This window comes from Palaemon carinicauda, chromosome 41 (genome assembly GCF_036898095.1).
Source record: "Palaemon carinicauda isolate YSFRI2023 chromosome 41, ASM3689809v2, whole genome shotgun sequence".
NCBI lineage: Eukaryota > Metazoa > Arthropoda > Malacostraca > Decapoda > Palaemonidae > Palaemon > Palaemon carinicauda.
In genome coordinates this window covers 41,650,155-41,669,279 of record NC_090765.1, presented here as the reverse complement: position 1 = coordinate 41,669,279, position 19,125 = coordinate 41,650,155, and the positions used below count along the sequence as shown (strand labels likewise).

At 39.0% G+C, this 19,125-nt stretch overlaps 1 pseudogene; it reads left to right on the top strand.

Annotated features, from left to right (window-relative positions):
- Window positions 1-19,125, top strand: part of LOC137632544 (glucose dehydrogenase [FAD, quinone]-like) — a 220,302-nt pseudogene that overhangs the window by 177,004 nt on the left and 24,173 nt on the right.

Here is a 19,125-nt window from a genome sequence, read left to right as displayed (position 1 = left end):
TGGACCTATTATGTATTTTGAATATAAACGATATATATATATATATATATATGTGTGTGTGTGTGTGTATATATATATATATATATATATATTATATATATATATATATATATATACATATATACATGTATGTGACAGTTAAATAGATGTAAAGGAAGAGAAGAGTTTTACATGTAGAGTTGAAATCAACCCTCCTCCACCATTGTACAGTAACTTATTGGTGAGTTTGTAATCCTTGTGATTTAAGAGCTCTCAGATGAGGCACAAATACCTCCTAATATCAAATTGACTTTACCTCGGGATCGTACACCCAAAGGGAAATTGGTGCTTTGATAAAGATGTCCTGGCGACGCCGTAAGACTAGAACCTTAGACGAGTCTATATTGCTATAACTATTACGGTGTAAAGAGAGAGAGTTGATTCCGACTCTATACGACAGAGTGAATTCCATATTAAGAGGTATTTGTCGCTTATTTACAAAAAAAAATAAAAGTTTTAGTGATGAAATAATCATAAAACCGCTATGTTTTCCAACTCATCAAAAGCTATTAAGGTGGCGATGGATTTATTTTAATTTTAAGCGTAAAACCCTAATTCGAGAGGAGTATGTACAACAGTCTGAATCGCCTCTTATCTCATAATAGCCTGATGGTTTTTATCGACTCTGCGAAGGTTCGTATACTTTGCCTGCAAGATAATTTTATCCTTAAGAAATTTCTTCTTGGCCCTAACCTCTTAAAGCAGAGCAAAACTAATTCAATATAAAGAGGTATTTGAGGCTTTCTTGAAAGAATTGAGAATCACCAGTGCTAATAATAAAATAACAAAACAAATTTAATATTAAGATGTATTTTTGGCTTTTTCGAAATAATTGGAAATTATGAGTGCTAATGACAAAATTATCATAACACAGCCAATTGTTACAAACTCTCAAATAGGCTGTAATGGTGGATATAGGTTAATTTCGATTTTAGGTGCAAAATCTGAATTCGTCAGGAATATGTAAGGCAATCAGAATCAACTCTTCTAGCCTAATGGTCATAACAGTTGACTGTCTAACTCTTGGCCGGTCAGGTATTATGAAAGGAATTTCACCTTCCTAAGATCACGAGCAAAAACGAATAAGTACATACATATATATACATATAATACATACATACATACATATATATATATATATATATATGAGTGTGTGTGTGTGTATACAGTATGTGGATATATAAATATAAATCAATATTTATGTAATATATATATATATATATATATACATATATATATATATATATATATGTATGTATGTATGTATGTATGTATTATAAATATATATATATATATATATATTATATTTATATACAGGATATATATATATATATATATACAGGAATATATATATATATATATATATATACAGGAATATATATATATATATATACAGGAATATATATATATATATATATACAGGAATATATATATATATATATATACAGGATATATATATATATATATATATATGTATATATATATATAATTGAAAGTTTATATGAAATATAGGATGGTATATATGAATACATTTGGAGTATTGCACATAGTCCGCGTTGATTATCAAATTTAAGTTATCGGAACACTCGGTAAACAAGAAAGTTCAAATTTATCTTGAAAGATTTTACATCGTAACTCCTTGTAATGTGAAGTGGGAGTTTGTTATACAATGGGAAGGGCACATATTTGAACAGTCTTTAATCCGCAGTTATTATTATTATTATTATTATTATTATTATTACTATTATTATTATTATTACAAGCTAAGCTACAACCCTAGTAGGAAAAGCAAAGCTTAAGAGCTCCAGCAAGGAAAAATACCCAAGTGAGAAAAGGAAATAATGAAATAAATAAACTACAAGAGAAGTTATAAACAATTGAAACCAGACAGTCAAATAGTCCTTTCATTTATAAACTATAAAAAGAGACTCATATCAGGCTTTTCACTATATAACATTTACTGCAAGTTTGAAATTTTTAAGTTCCACTGATTCCTTCCACAACTTGGTTAGAGTTGAAGTGCATATTGCCTGCAATAACTTTAAGCCATTTGTAGCTAGTCTCGTGTCAAGACGATTTGTTTGCAAAATGATGTGTACAATATCCCTTAGGTATTAATGACGTCCAGTTCTGATAACTTGATGAGTCGTTGCACATATGGTAATCTTAAACTAACTTTAATAGGCAGCCAGTATAGTTCAGTTAGCACAGGGGCAACTATTTTTTTCTTTGTGTTACACCCCTTATTAATTTTGTTTCTTATATTTTGTACTTTCTTTAGTTGCACTTTGAATAGATTGTAATAGAAAGAGTTGCAGTATTCAATTCTGGTAGTAGAACAGTTTAGCACAAGTTGATTAAGAAAACAATCGTGCACATATTTCTTTACAAAATCAATGCTTCGGAGATATCCAGTGATTCTTACTGGATTATCAATACAAGTACTTAGAAGCATATTACAATCCAGTAACACACTTAGTTCACGAACTGTATTGAATATCACGATGATATTACCATTGATCTTATTTGGATACCGCCATGGTTTATTAGATTATTTTTCTTTCCCACAATCGTGAATTAATTTTTATTTTCGTTCAGCTTCAGTTGTTTAAATGTCATCCATTCCTTAACACCAGATATAACGTAGTTTAAATTATGAGCTGTATCAGGTATTTATTTTCTTGAGATATAAAATTGTGTATCATTTGCAAATAGTGTAAAGACCTAAATTTAATCCCATACCTTTGCAATACCTTTAATAGACCACTAGTATAAAAACGCTTTCCAGGAGCATCCCTCTTCTTAATAGTTCATAATATGAAGCAGATTTAACAATTCGTACACAATACTTTCTGTCATGCAATAAATCATTTAGATACTCAGAAGCTTCGTCATCAACACTAATGGGTTTCAAATCATTTATTAGAAGTGCGTATACAGCTGTGTCGAAAGCATCATTAAGGTCAAATAAAATCAGGATGCCACATGGGTAATATGTGATACTTTAATTTGCGCAACTGAAATTTGCTATAAGAAATGAACGAGTACTAGCTACTTTGGCATTTTTCTCCATATGACTAATGGGAGCTGGGGCAAATTAGCTTCAGTAAGATCGGCTAAAATATAAACACCATTTCATTGCCTAAGTCCATAGTTTACGTTTGGAAGACTGGTTGAGAAATAATAGCTTACTACGCATTCGTTGTTTGCATTCGCTTCTAGCATTTGTGTGCGTGTATGGAGTAAATATTGAGTGGCTTATTTTAGTCCATTAAGAGCTTCCAAATATGCATAAATTCCTGGATGTTTTACAACGCCCCCCCCCCACCCCCCCCCCCACCCCCCCCCCCCCCCCACCCCCACCCTTTCCATCGGTCCCTCCTCTTCAATTTTAGGTTAGGCAAGACTACTGTGAATAGAAGTCGTCACTGACGGGGTAGTTCAATCTATACAGAAAATTAGTATAATTTTATCTATTTTGATGATTGTGTTTAAAACTCCGTTCAGCATATCACCATTATTGCTCCTCTGAAAGTAAAAAATATCGCCGAAATCATGACCCACGGAATTGGCATGCGCATTTCATCCATGTACACTTGCCAGAACAGAGGAGCAATATGGAGATGTTTAGTTACGAGCCAAGCGATTCACGGTGGAGCAAATACCTTATGAAGGACTATAAAGTACAGGTAATTATGATACTTCAATTTCTTTCCCCTTGAATAAACGACATATTATTCGACCTTGTCATCTAGTGTTTATTATACATTTCTGACCATTATTATGCCATAAATCACTCCTCTTTTGGCGTTCCCCCACACACTGGGATACCCCATGATTATTTTTATAGGGAGGTAGGGTAGGAAAATCTAAAATCGGCCGATTGCACCCGATATTCATGGTTAGAAATGGGCAAAGCACATGATAACTAGTAGGAAAACCATGTGGCTCATGTATTTGGCTGGAAATTATAGTATCATTACCCTTTATATATATATATATATATATATATATATATATATATATATATATATATACATATATATATATATATATATATATATATATATATATATATATATATATATATATATATAATATATATATATATGTGTGTGAGTGTGTGTTGTAATGTTTATACCCCTATTCCTTCGAGAATTGTTCAGGGTTTGTAAAGTTAGTCAGTTAGTGGAACGCTGAACGAGTGTAACCCTTGGTTCTACGAAGGAAGGTCACGGGTAAGTCTGAACTATCATTGTATTTTACAGATAAAAGTGTATATTTGTTTTACGTTTGAATTTTAATTATTGCATTGTTCATGGAGGTAAACAGTAGTACTTTTTTTTTCTTACGGCAGACTTAAAAGTATCCTGATCAAATGGGAACTTTCTTACTGTGGTCAGTTTGACAGAACCAGTGTCATGGTCTTTTCCCCCTGTCCGAAATTTCCCTGGGGGAAATGTGACCCAGAATACATGTAGCTCGGGGGGTATTTTGTTCCAGAATAGTATTCCCCCTCTGGCCCATGATTCCCCCAACCGCATTGCTGTTAAGTGTATGTCTATGGCGACGTATAGCAACTACAGTTTCACGGTAACTCTTATGGTACAGCTAATGTTGTGAACACCTTTTTAAAATCTCATTGCGTTATCCCTCAAACTTTAAAAGTGTCGTAAGTGTGATTCTAGGTTATCTTTTATTGAAGACCAACACATTGCCAAAAAAAAAAGTGTCAATCATAATGGAATGAATTATTTGCTACGTAGGAAAGGGTTCTGGGGCTAGGTCCGTTACCTGGAAAGGGGTCGGGGCTTACGGTCTTACCCCCGGCTAGGTATGTGACCTTGGCAGGTTTGTGACCTGTGAAGGGGGTTCTGCGGGCTTATCCCCCCAGCTAGGCCTGTGACCTAGGCAGGTTTGTGACCTAGGAGGGAGGTCTGTGACTTTGGAACTACTAGGTTAGGTTAGGTGGGTGTGTTAGGTTCCGTGGCCTTTTACGAATTTCGAAAGTGTAAAAAGAATCACGTTTTTTTTCGTTTTCGCCCACCTAAAGCCCCAGGCTCCCACCTTGTGGCCGTTTGGAGAGGGGGTGATAACGGGAGAACTGTTTATTTTCTGTGGAAATAAAGGTCAAAGCTTCTATGTAAAGGGGGAGATATTGCCTACAGGGGGAAAAATTTTTGGTCAGAAAATTCCCCGTGGGGAAATAACAGACCAGGCTGCTTTTCCCGGTGGAAATCGATCCTAGGGTCATATCCCCTGGGGGAATTTGTTAGGAGGGGAAAATTTCCTGCTACACCGGTACATTAATTACTGTTATTAATGACAAGTTGCCATAAATGGATGCCCTTCTTGAACGTGGTCTGCCAATCATGATATTGGTATGCATGCTGTGATAAGGGAATTCTATCTTATCTTATATGTAAATGATAGCATAGGAATATAATTTATTAATAAAGAACTCTCTTAAAGCACGGTAAATACTTAATAATCTCAATTTTATTTATTTTAATGACATCCACAATCCAACGTTTATGTTTATTACATATTATGATACTTTCAGCTGCATAGAATCCTCTAAATTATCTACCACCATCTTGCTACCTTGAAATATAAAGATTTTTCCCTAAGAGAAAATCCGTTTACGTAGATATGCTTCAATAGTCTTTGTTTTGTTACCAATTACAGTTTTGGTATTGGGTCTTTAAAGGTCGGTTATTCTTGCATTTACGTTGATTTTGTCATGTAGAAATGCTCTTAAAATTTAATCACCGAGTGCCTTCAAATTTCACCTATCTAAGAAGTGGAAGGTTCATCCAAACTTATACGCCTACAAGTTTTTTTTTTTTATTAACCTCGCTCCCGCGTAAATACAAAGTAACATGTGCTCGACTCCAGAGAAGTGGACACCATAATTAAGAATTGGGCCTAATTACCCTGAATACATAATTAATGAACTTTGCTTAGGTAAATATTAATGTAGCGTTAACCTCGAGGGTTTTCTGATCCAGAGAAGTAGAAGCAATAGAAATGTGTGTGTTTTCCGTTTTTACCCACTTTCCAGGGACGGAGAACAAACGACCATTTGTTTTATTTCTGGTGGAATGGGGTAAATTCCGCCCATTTAATTGTTTAACTTTGTTCTTGGTTATAAAATGTAAGAATGTCTCTTTTTTTATTTCAATTGTTGATTTAGCCATACTGTATTGTTACTTAAGAATCGAAGTGTTGGAAACCAGTATGTATACTTTTTTTTCTTTTTTTTAAGGAAAGGCTAAACTTATTTCCCCGTCAAATTTCAGTATCTTTCTCTATATATTTGACCCTCTTTATTTTACCTCGACTTTTCATCTCTGATTCTCATTTATATCAATCTAATGTCCTCCATCGGTCATGGTAATCATGGTTTTCATCAGTGAGACTCAAGTTGTATGATTAAAAGGAGAAAATTAATAACCCTTTAAACTCTTTTAATTCTTAGAAATTTACTTAAGCTGAAACTGCAGACTCCGTGATCTATTATTCAGACTTTTACAGAAAAAAAATCAGTTGTGAAACTGACCGACTCACTTGTTTAACTGTTGGAGGGTTCAACCATTCCATTTTGTAAGAGTTAGGTGATTTATACGTTACTTTATATTCTGCCCGATCGACCTTTTTTTCCCTTTTTATTATCATTATTATTAATAATACCATAGTAGAAGAGTGGCGAAATTGTCATTGCTGAAATTTCTAATCTTATTACTAGTATATGGGAGTATTCAAGTAGTAATTTTTTAAGGGCTACTTTTCTGGTCCTATACTGCAGGGGAACCTTACTCTTTACAGGACCTTCAGTCATTTTATTGTATACACTCCATGGCATTCAGTATTTCACCCCCCATATTGCTCGTTTATTGTTAAATCCACATTATCGAAGCACCTAGAAAACAAGGAATTCTCCAGTTTCCTTTTGAAAACCTCAATATCTTCTGTCTTTCGGATGTCTTGCGAGAGCTTATTGTAGTCTTGGAGCCGCGTGTTTGAAAGCTCTAGAAATTACAGTAGTCGTATATATTGGTTCCAATAACATGAAATTATCCATAGCTGTTCTTATGTCAACAAGGTTTGTTGGCTGCACGATATGTAGCAATTCTCTTGGACTTTTTGGATGTCCAGTTCTGATAATGAATTATTGTATATCTTCTAAATTCAATTCTTGCGTTAATAAGCAGCAACTATAAATCCATTAGTAGGCCATAGGAGTGACTTTTTTTTCGGGTTGAGACACCTTTTATCAGTCTTGCTGCTCTGCTTATTATGTGTTGTTATTTCTTAAGTTGGGCTTTAGGTAGATGGCGTTACAGTAGTCAATAACTGGTAATAACAGTTTATCACAAGGCTCTTTGTAGAATGGTCATCCAGATACTTCTTTACAAAAGCAACATTCCCAAGATGTTATACAGCAGTTTTTACTACATTATTTATTTGGCCATTAGGAGACCAGGTACAGTCAAGAAACGCTCTTATATCACGAACTTTACCAGATATCGTGACAGAGTTGTTATATATGTTTATTTGAATATTGCCCAAGTTTCTTTGTTTTTCTTTCCAACCACCATAAGCTTGGTTTTATTTTCATTTAATTTTAGTTGTTTGGTTGTCATCTATTTCCTAAAACTGGTAAGAATCTGGTTTAGAGTTTCAGGAGTGTCGTCTCAATACCATATATCATTTATGAAGTAAACTGTTTTTCTAGGTACTACTATTCCACCAACATTGTAAGGAATAAGTGACCAAAACTTTCATTTCTTTAAGGTTCCTTCTTATGTAGGAAATAAAGGTAATAAGTTGGCATACAAGGAAGCGAAAAAAAACCTGATTCAAATGAAGGTTTCCGACTTGGGCATGAAGAGACTTATTAGATCCTAGACCATCTCCCCTCCTAGTCATTAGTATAAAAGCATCAGAACATACGTTTTTTTTTTTTTTTTTTTCTCGAGAGAGGTTGAGATTATTTTGAAAAGATTGATGGTTGGTCATACCCACCTCATATAGAGTGATAGATTACTTTAGGTTAAACTCGTGGTTTTTTGTTCAATATATTTAATTCTCAGCTTCGGAAATGCCATTTTAGGTGGTTTATAGGTTAATGTTGTAGGGTGCCGGCATGTAGTAAGTTTATTTTAATTTTTTCCTTGATTCTTGAAAAGTTTTGTTTGTAGTAGGCCTATGCCGTGAAGTATGAAAGTGCTTTAGATATTTTTAATAACATTTTACATTTTAATATTAAGTATTCACAAACGCGCTGAATAACCTTTCTGGTCACCGTCCCAGTACCTGGCTTCCAGCTTAGATTTTAAGATAAGATCCAACCGGACCAGACAAGACCAATGTAAATATTAAAAGAAAATTACCTAGGAAACTTACTAGTCACATAGTGTTTGACTAGATATCAACCCTTGTTCCATTTGTATCATTTTCTACTATAATATTAGAAACCCAAGTCCTTAGATAAGGTTTGAAATTAAAATTTGTTGTTTACAAGTTGAGATGTTAGGTGGAGGTTGTTTTCAACATACCCAAAGTCTTGAGTTCTTAGCCAGTTGGAAATGGTTAACTGGGAAAAAAAGATTTTGAACCTGCTGTACCTCCTGAGAAACTTGATAGTTATTGAAAGACACAGGCTTGTGTTAGTACCAATTATGCAACCTTTATCATGTAGTAAAGTAATAATATTGGAGGTATCGCCTCACCAGGATGGGAAATAATGAAAGAAAATCTACAATGTTTGAAAGGAACACAATTTAGTTCTCATTCTGGTGGGCATAAATCGCTCCCGATGGTCACCGTAAACAACTCTAAAATAAGGTCTTGTCCACAAGACCACCTCGACTTTCTGCTACTGTTAGCTGCTGTGTATTATTAGATGTCCCAATTTTGAGGGTAGTGTTTGTTCCCCATTTTTCACAATTTTGTGGGTAGTGACAGTTCCAGGTTTTCCTATTTTGTGAGTAGTGACAGTTCCCTGTTGCCCTAATTTTGAGGGCAGTGATGGTTCCCTGTGGGCATTGTCTCTTTAGTGTTGTCCAGAGATTGAAGGTAGGTAGTGACAATTTCTTGTTATCCTGAGATTGAGGGCGGAAGTTACTGTTCCCAGTTGTTCCGAGATGGAGGGTAGGGCAATGAGTGTTCCTTGTTGTCCCTAGCAAGTTCTATAGAATACTCCCAAGATTGCGTGCATGGCAGATTCCACTCGCTACCGTAGTCCCGATTGTGGAGTCTGGACATATTCCACCTAATACTATAGACCAGATTGTAGAAGCAAGGCTGATTTCACTCGGTAGTATAGTCCAGATTGTGGGGGTGGAACCGATTTCACTCTACTGTGGTTCAGTGTGTGAAGACGGGGCGGATTCCACTTGCTACTGTAGTCCTGATTATGGAGGTGGAATTTGATTCCACTTGCTACTGTAGCCCAGATTGTGGAGGCAGGGGAATATTCCACTATACTGTAATCCAGATTGTCTATGTGGGGCCAATTCCGCTCTCTGTTGGAGTCCAGATTCTAAAAGCAATAATAATTCTTTAATATCTGGGTACTAATGTAGAATATCTCCAGTGAATAAATTTATGTTATGTAGATAGTAAGATATAATTCCTCTCTTTTATTGTGCATTGTGGGTTTTCATTATACCGTAATCAAAGAGTACATGAAATTCTGCATTTACAGTACCTTACTGCTCATAATACTAGGTATGCAGTTAATTCTAATGGTCATGCTTTCTCCATCATAAGGCTGAGCAGTAACACAGTATTCCAGAAGTTTTATTACAGTTATGACCAAATTGTGGAATGATCTTCCTAATCAGGCAGTTGAATTGGTGGAACTTCAAAAGTTCAAACTTAGAGTTGAACAGGCTGACATCAGTGTCTCTTTATAGTTTATATATGAAAGGTCTATTTTAAAGTTGTTACTCTTCTTAAAACGTTTTATATTGTTCATTACTTCTTTTGTAATATATTTCCTTTCCTCACTGGACTATTTTTTTCCCTGTTTGGGCCCTTGGGTTATTCCAACTAGGGTTATAGCTTAGTTAGTATTCATAATAATGTAACAATAATGATAATAATAACAGGAGTAATCAGAGATTTTGGACCTCCGCCAAAGGTTAATGGAGTCGTCCACAGCCTAAGATCTATCTGTGGTGAAAATTTGGTCCAAATTCGTTGAGTAGTTTTGATGTTTTCCTGCCCACAAGTAAATGTCCACATGCACAAATAAACGAACAGACTTGATTCCAATATTTCCTTGGCAGAGGTAATAATGATAATGAGGATGTTTCCAGTGTACACTTCACAGTACAGTGTTACCATACAATTAACTTTAACATTGTATTAAGTTTTGATTGTCAAAATACTTTCAACCTCTTTGGATAATAAACATATTGTATCAAGATTGAGTGAGTGATCTAACAACTTTATTTGCTTACAGATTAATGTGGTAGCTGATGTACCAGGTGTAGGCCAGAACTTCCAAGACCATGTGTCCATCTTTGGACTGACCTGGACAACAGATCCTGGGCACTCGATAAATCTTTTAACATTTGCCAATCCATCTGCTCTGAAAGATTACATCTTTGAAAGGCAAGGTAGGAGTTAACATCTCAGATATGTTGGTTTGATATTTCTGAATACTAGATGACAATGCACATTGAAATTTTTACCAATCATTATATGTACAGCATTTGTATACCAGTAATAAGATTTTGTAGAAAGTATAAATGGGTGTGTTATTGTATGTAATGCTACTTACCTTTATTTTTTCCATTTTAATTAGATAATAAAAAGCTTTAATTTTCACAGGGCCTTTTGCATCACCAATTGGCATTGAAGCCCATGCCTGGATTGAATCTGATGAAGGAGATCCTTACTGGCCAGAGCTTCAGTTCCTTTTTGTTGCTGGAACTACTACCCTAGACAAAGGCCTTGGTATTCCAGAAATCATTGGTTATGATAAAAAGGTATAAGTTTCTATTTTGGTAAAGTAGTTACTAATTCAAGATCAGTTTGGATATATATTTTTGGGCTCAAGCCATGACGTCCTGAGCGAATACTGGCTAGGATGGTGTAACTTCTGTCAGCGACCCACTGACAGCCGACAAGTCACTGACATGCTGGAGAACTGCTAGCCATATCGGTACTGAAGTACTGTGCCAGTTAACTTACCCCCAAGTACTAGCCTTGACGGTAATATGCCATTCGTATAGGTGTATACAATGCCCTGTATATCTGTAGTATAGGACCACATCACAGACAGAAATCTTTGGTGCATAACCATACAATAGAATGGATTTCCAGTTTGCTGTGCTTCTAAGCACAATCTCTTGCTGAGACCTACCTGATTTGGGGGATACACTCCCCCCCCTTTTTTTTTTTTCCTTACACTGACTCTTCATCAGCCTCTTTGATTCTCATTATTAATTCCCTGGATGTAGACGCTGTTTACATTGATGCCTTGCAACACAAAATTAATTGGTTCCATAAGGGCTTTCGTGAAGTGATTTTTTCGTGTAGCGAATCGCCTTTTACATGTAAGTAGCCTAATTCATTCTAGACCGTAGAAAAACACCACATTAAATGATTATAAAATTATATGCACCACTAAACAGTACTAAATATGTGAAAAGTACGGTATTTTGGATCATTTAATAATAGATTATATAACATTGATAATCTGGAAAATGTGTTTAATTAGAGCATACAGTAAAAATAGGGTAACAAAAATGTGGAACCTTACCTTTGGAGTAAGGCGATGTCCGAGAGCGAAGTGCGGGGCGGTAGAGGAGGATGAAAACGGCGGAAAACATTTACGTACAAGTGGCAGAAAATGTAAACACTTAATTTTACAAAACAGATTTATAAATGACAGAAAACATTATCATTTAATTTTAGGAAACGCATCTACAAATGGCAGGAAATATTAACGCTTAACTTTACGATAAACTTAAAATAAAATTTCTATTTTCTTTACTTAACGTTTTCTATTTTCTAAATTTAATTACACTACCTATTTTCTTCATCATTGCCACTTTCGTTTCTTAGCTGGCGCTTGGTCTCCTTCTACCAAAGGTCTCTCACTAAAATATTCGTCCAAAGAAGCATGTTTCTTCCCGCTTCTTAAAATTTTCCTGAGCACACTTGATCGCATGCCAGCCTCGTATTTCTTGATTATTTCTATCTTCATCTCCATGGAAAACATCATCCTCTTCTTTCCCTTGACATCAGCAACTTTCTTGGGACCCATGGCTAATGATGTATCGTAAGTATCACACTTAATAACAGTACGTACAGTAAAACTAAAAAATTGTTACAAAAGCAAAATCACAAACACCAAGTCCATGCGTACGATACCGTTGCTGGAACGAGAAGACATAGGAATGCCGATGCACATGGATGCACAATGGGATACAGTACAGTAGATGCCGACTAATAGGAGAGCAGGATCTCATGGTGGTAACTAGTATCCGAGTAGGGAGATAACCAATGGGAACGCAGGAGAATAGTTGCGAGTTTACGAGCTGACGGCGCGCAAATTTTAAAATCCGTCTCGGATACGGTCGGGCTCCCGCTCTGTACCGCCTTCCGTTGTCAGAAACATTTTTCATGATCCGAGTCGTAAAATTTTTCATCTCCTTTCGTGAAGTGAAAATTTCTTAAGCTGATTCTTTCGTAGCTAGAGGTTTGACTGTGTGTGTGTATATTTCATCATTATTTTGAAAAGAGAATGGATTACATCTGACACCCTAAATTATAAAATGCAGAGACTCTGTAATGTATTTAAGAATTTAAATTTTTGAAACTACTGTAGGTTCTTCCAAAGGCGAGGCTTTTAATGTTTATGGTTATTCTAAAATAGTTTACTTCGATCACCAAATTATTTTGATATATGGCTTGCTTAACCAATAAGTGAAAGTTGGCAAAAGTTAAAGATGATGGGCTGCTATGAAGAAGGGGTACCAAAAGTATGTTGCAAAGAGCTTAAAGGAAAGGATTTTATTAAATACTGTAGTTGTACCATTGGTAAATATGGCCAGTTGTTCCGACAAATACAAACTTTCATTCTTTACATCGGAGATAGAAACTAGCGTGAGCTGGAACACGGCTATAAAAACTTTTAACGAGGTGTCAATAACCACCAGTGGTAGCAGGGAAGCACCGCTCGCTCACAACACCACCACTTTGATTCTAGATTTCTTCTATGCTCCTAGTACAGACTTTGAATAAAGACTTTAATAACTTATTTTTTTATCCGTGTTGAGTACTGTAGGAGGTTTCCAACATGCAGGTTTTTCCTAACCTTGCGGGCAGCTTATGTCTGTAGAGGCTAATCCTCTCCAGTTTTGCCCTTCGTGCAAAGGACACTCTTCTATGAAGGCTTCACCTTGGACTGAGTATCATGAGTGATCATCCTCCCAGTGGGAGTAATACAGCAAGAGGAGGAACAAGTCCTAAAGGATTCTTCTCCTTCATGGTCTTCATTAAAGTCGAAGAAATCCTTAAGACTTCCTCCCTATCTTGGTATACCACCCCCCCTCGGTCTCTTCTTGTGTGGCCTCCTCTGATGGGTGATCGAGTAAGAGCAATGGGCATTTACCTCTCTGGTAATCCTCGAATCTGGAAGTTCTACCTGTCTTCCCTAGCGAGGCGATGAAATTTCCTCCCTTGGGGACTCTGCATCACATGACACTCTGCGTCTCTTGTGACCATCCTTAGGACTTTTGGGTTCCCTGTCGAAGGATAGGTTACTAAAGGTGTTGGTTCGGAGAGCACAGGACAAGCCCCCTGTTCCTTCGGAGTTGGCCTTGTCTCTTTGCCCTCGAGAGCTGACAGAATAAAGTCCCTTAATGCTTGGTCTCTTCTTCTCCCCCCCTCCCCCCAATCTTCCTCCTCTGCACGAGATCCGCTTCCATTAGAGGTTCTGTGGGGTAGTACTCTGGCGAGTGTTACTCCAGCACATTTATCTCTCGGGGTGAGTTCACGTATAGCACGAGGTCAGGCTTACTCCTCCTCCTAGGGGCAGTGTTCAGGTCAATGTTCCCCCTGTGCAATTGCCCTGTGTGAGTTCGGGTGGTGAACAAGCTCGCGAGGATAGACATCTTCCCGGTGTTAGCTCTCAGTTGAGCGTTAACCCAGGGTGTTCTTCCTTTGGGGTAAACTCACGTAGAGCCTTCTTGTCCTCTTGGGAATAACATTCAATCAAATGTCTCTCCAACAGTCTCTCCCATACGGGCGAGACTGCAAGCTGAGTTTGCTCAGTACGTTGTTGAGCTTTCCCATCCCAACCCTTTTGAGCATGGCAGCCCCTCAGTGACCTTCGGCAGGCGCCTTCACAAGCATGAGAGGCTATCCCTTACTAGCGCGAGAGGTTATCCCTTACAAGCGCGAGAGGTTATCCCTTACAAGCGCGAGAGGTTATCCCTTACAAGCGCGAGAGGTTATCCCTTACAAGCGCGAGAGGCTATTCCTTACAAGCGTGAGAGGCTGTCCCTTACAAGCACAAGAGGCTGCCCTCACCTGGGAGTTCATCCTTCCCAGGCTGCTCATAGACCGTTCGCCCTAGCTTTTCGGAGCTAAGCTCCTTGGAGCTACCAGATGATTCTTAAAACAATCATCCCGCAGACAAGTGGTTCTCACAGCTTGATACCTTTGTCTCGCAAGACTTGGCAAGTCTCCAGAACGCTCAGGCTACTGTACATGCTTTTCAAGTGAGATCACCATCACTGTTACTTGGCAGGGTTGAGAGCTTTGCTTGCCACACACTCATGAGCCAAGCACATCCACAACCCACTAAGCAGTCTTTAGCTGCTCAAGAAAGCACTTTAAACAGCCACACTCTCATGTGCTTAGTGCTTCTTGCCCCTTAACCATTTTAAGCTAGACTTGCTCATGAACTGTTGAGTTGGTTTCATCGAAAGGGGTAGCATGTACCTCCAACGGGACGTGAACCTTCCAATCGCAAACCATTGATGTGCCACGCGCTCTTATAATGCATCTCACACCGTTACGCATTTCTGTGCGAACCTCGTAGACTATTTACAAACTTACAGCAGTCTAGAAAAAGGCTTACCTATTGAAAGAAATTTTTAAAGTAGTCTCTACAAGCATGCTTGTTCATAGACCTTCTAGAGATGTTTGCAGGTCTAGGGGAAACTCGCGGGTTCTCCCATGCCTCTAAGATGCCTTTCGACGATGTTTCATTGTGCTGAAGGGAATAGGGTTGCTCCTGCTCACAGGCCAGCACCTATTCTCCTCGGGGTGGCAGCTCCTTTCGCTTCCATACATGGACACGCTCCTTTGGAGCCCGTTTCCAGACCAGATTACAGTCTGGAAACACGTAGGGTCAAACCACAGGCTGCCAAATTGGAACCTTTTTGGGAAAACCTAGGGGTTGTATCACCCGAGGCACCATAAAATAAGGCAGGACACTGCACTTCCAGGAAATACTTTCTCCCCTAGGACCCACAGAGGATTGAGATCTCCAAGGAAGACCTTATTTACCTAGTCCTACAGGCTTTCACCAATCAAAGTTGTCAAGAAAGTTCCTTCTTCTGAAGCCTTACAACTGGAGTCCATCCTGGTTCATGCTCCTACCAAATCTCTCAAGACTAATGAGCAGGAGGAAATGCCATCATCCTTACCTCCTACATGGGTAAGGCCTGGGAGAGGAAGGACATGTACACTCTTCCTAAGAACTGGTCTAATAAGCTTCTAGAGGATCCGAGTTTTCAGAAGCAGGCTCAAAAAGCTGCAGCCTCTCTTGCAACTTGTGAAGCAGTTGCCCCTCCTAGGCCTCATTCCCATTGCACAGTTTGATTACAACATTGATCCATCTAAGAATCGACTGGGTTCGGGTTTTGAGATGGAGGAATACTATTGATTAGATAATTCTATAGGTGAACTTCAAGCTCCAGCCAGCCCAAAGGCTCCCGATATGCAAGAAAGCGAGTCAGAATCGACCTTCATGCAAGTTCTTGCATGCATGAGACTGATCAATTGCCTTGGCAAGACCCATTACTACCCTTCTAAGGAGAGAGATGAAGCAATAATGTTCTATGCCTTGGTCCCATGGCCAACAGACCAAGGTTAGAACAGCCTTGGTCAAGGTTAGAACAGCCTTGGTCAAAACTTGTAGCTGGGTCTCTTGTGAAAGTCGACTATCAGATTTCTGCAAGTTAGGACTTCCTTAGCAATGAAATTACTTCCTCCTCCCTTTGTGAGATGGAGGAAATACTGTGTTGTAATATCATGAATGATGACCCTTCTCTTTAGCCCCTAGCCACAGTAGTTTCGGTCCTAGCCCATGGCTTGAATACGAAGTTGGGGGCCAAGTTAATGGTGTCTACTTTCACTGGTGCCTTGAATATGGAGAGTATGGTGAAAGCAATGCTTCAGGCCTCCACCTATATGACCGAGATCTTTTTTCTCTCTTGAAGACATCAAGGCAGTGACCAAGAAGTGGAGGAAGGCAAGCCAAGACTCCCTCCTCCACAGGGTAGTAACATCTCGGCCTCCTGCTTCGGCACCTTCAGGGCCTGATGTTTCTCCAGTACCAAGGCAAGGCCTCAAGAATTTCAGATTTGGCCAAAGACAATATCAGCCTAGGAGAGGTAATCCCCAAAGGCCTCACTTACAAGGCAAAGAGTCAGAGGACAAGAGGGGAGATCTGGAGGAAGTGGTCGACGTTCCCGGCGGGGGAGGGCTTCCTTCCCACAGTACCACCAGGGGAAAATGCTTGAGACTCAGATGGCAGAGATGGCATTGCCATGAGGCTGAACCCTGGACAGTTAGTGTACTCCGATTGGGTTACGTTGTCTTATTCACCAGCTCTCCTCCTCCCCTGATTCGTCTCCCCTTGAGATCTTTTTCTTTCGCAACAAGATCAATGAAGGACAAACCCCTTCGGGGGAAGAAGTCCAGACAATGTTGGAGAAGGGAGCCCTCCGAGAGGTCCTCGACAGGTTGCCAGCCTACTGCAGTCAACTCTTTCTCATAGAAAAGACACCTGGAATTTGGAGACTGGTCATCGACCTCTCAGCTCTAAACTAGTTTGTGCAACGGATTCCATTCAAGATAAAGTCCACAGCCATGGTCAGGCTGGCCATAAGACCAAAAGACTTCATGATCTCGATGGACGTAAAGGATGTGGAATTTCAGATCCCAGTCCATCCACCCTAAAGGAAGTACCTTCACTTTATGCTTCACTAAAAGGTATACCAATTTAAGGTGCTGTGCTTCGGTCCATCCACAGCCCCTCGGGTGGTTCACAAGAGTGTTCACTTCAGTCTCGGCTTGGGTCCACGCCAACGGCATCCATCTTCTTTGCTATTCGGATGACTGGCAGATCCTGGCAGACTTGATGGAGAGACTTAATCTGGGGATCACATTAAACAGAAGTCAAACTTACAGCCAAACCAGGAAATGGTATACCTAAGGATGAGGATAAATTTCAATGAAACGAAAGCCTCTTCTTCGCAGGACAAAATCGCAAGATTCAGAAAAGTGGAGCCATCATTCTTCCTGTTGGACTTGCTGTTAGCCCATCTGTGGCAGCGAATGTTAGGTCACCTAGCCTCTTTAGTGCTTAGTGTCAAGCAGTATTCTTTGCATAAGCTCACTACAATGGATACTGAAGACCAATTGGTCTCAGGGCAGGAACCCTCCTGAGATGTTCATTCCAGTGGTGACGAGCAGAAGAAAGACCCTGAGTTGGTGGTCTCAACTCGAACATTTTCAGGGATGTAGACCTTTCTCCTCATCCAAAATTGATGCTCTTCACTGATGCATCAAAAAATGTTGGGGGGGCTCATCTGCTATAGCACATGGCCTTTGGGCAATATCTGAATCAGAGTGCCTTTGCCTCGAGGAGTTGAAAACATTACTTGCTCTTCAACAATTCCATCCTCTTCTAGCGGGCCACTCAGTAGTGTTTGAGTGACAACTCAACTGTAATAGCTTGCCTAAATAAACATGTAGGTGCTATTTCACAGCAACTTTGCCAACGAGCCATGGAAATCCTGCATTGGACAGAGGAGATGCGATCTCCTTGTCGCCCTGGTTCATACCTGACAAAAAGAACTTCCTGGTAGACAATCTGAGCCGGAAGACTTGGATAGTTAAATCCAAGTGGTCTTTGAGTTCTCGGATACCAAACAAACTAATAACTTTGTCAGGTTCGCCAAACATGGACCTTTTTGCGACGTCCCTAAACCGTAAGCTTACAGTGTACTGCTCGCCAGTACTAGACCCACTGGCAGCATTCCAGGATGCCTTCCAACCTTTGTTTGACAACCTGGACGTCTATGCGTTCCCCCATTTTTCCTCTAGAGGAAAGTCCTCTACAGGGTCAGATATAAAAGCAATTTATCTATGACTGATAGCTCCGCTATGGCCACAGGCACAATGGTAGTCTAGCCATACTTTCTACTGCTGATGGTGGAGATTCCGAGGGAGTTACCCCCCCCCCCTCCCCTTAGTGACCTGTTGCATTAACTGCATTTCAAGATTTACCACAAGATAGTTGCATTCTTATGACTTTACGCCTGGAGGTTATCCAGTATCTCCGAACTCAAATGGAGTTTTCACAACCAGTGGTAAAATAGATACCTGGATACCTCAGGAATTCCTCAGTATATCAGGTGAAGTGGGCAATCTTTTTTTCGTTGGTGTTGTAGAAGTTGTCTTTCTCCACTAAGAGCCAATATCCCTCTAATAGGCAAGATTTTATTGTATCTCCAAAAGGAAAAACTGCTCATCGCTGGCTGTTAAAGCTATCGCTCAAGACTTTAGACTGAAAGGGGTCTACATTTCCTCTGGCATAGTTTTCCATTCTTATTTGCTCGAAGCTTTGAGTATGCTTGCCCCCAGTCATAAGTTTGACCACATCCATGGAATGTGACAGAAGTCATGCATTCCCTTAAAGGAGCTCCTTACAAGCCGCTAAGTCGAGCTTCCAATACAGTAGAGACTTGGCTCTCAATATGGTCTTTTTGCTTGCCCTGGCCTTAGCTAAGAAAGTTGGTGAGCAGCATGGTCTTTCTGAAGACA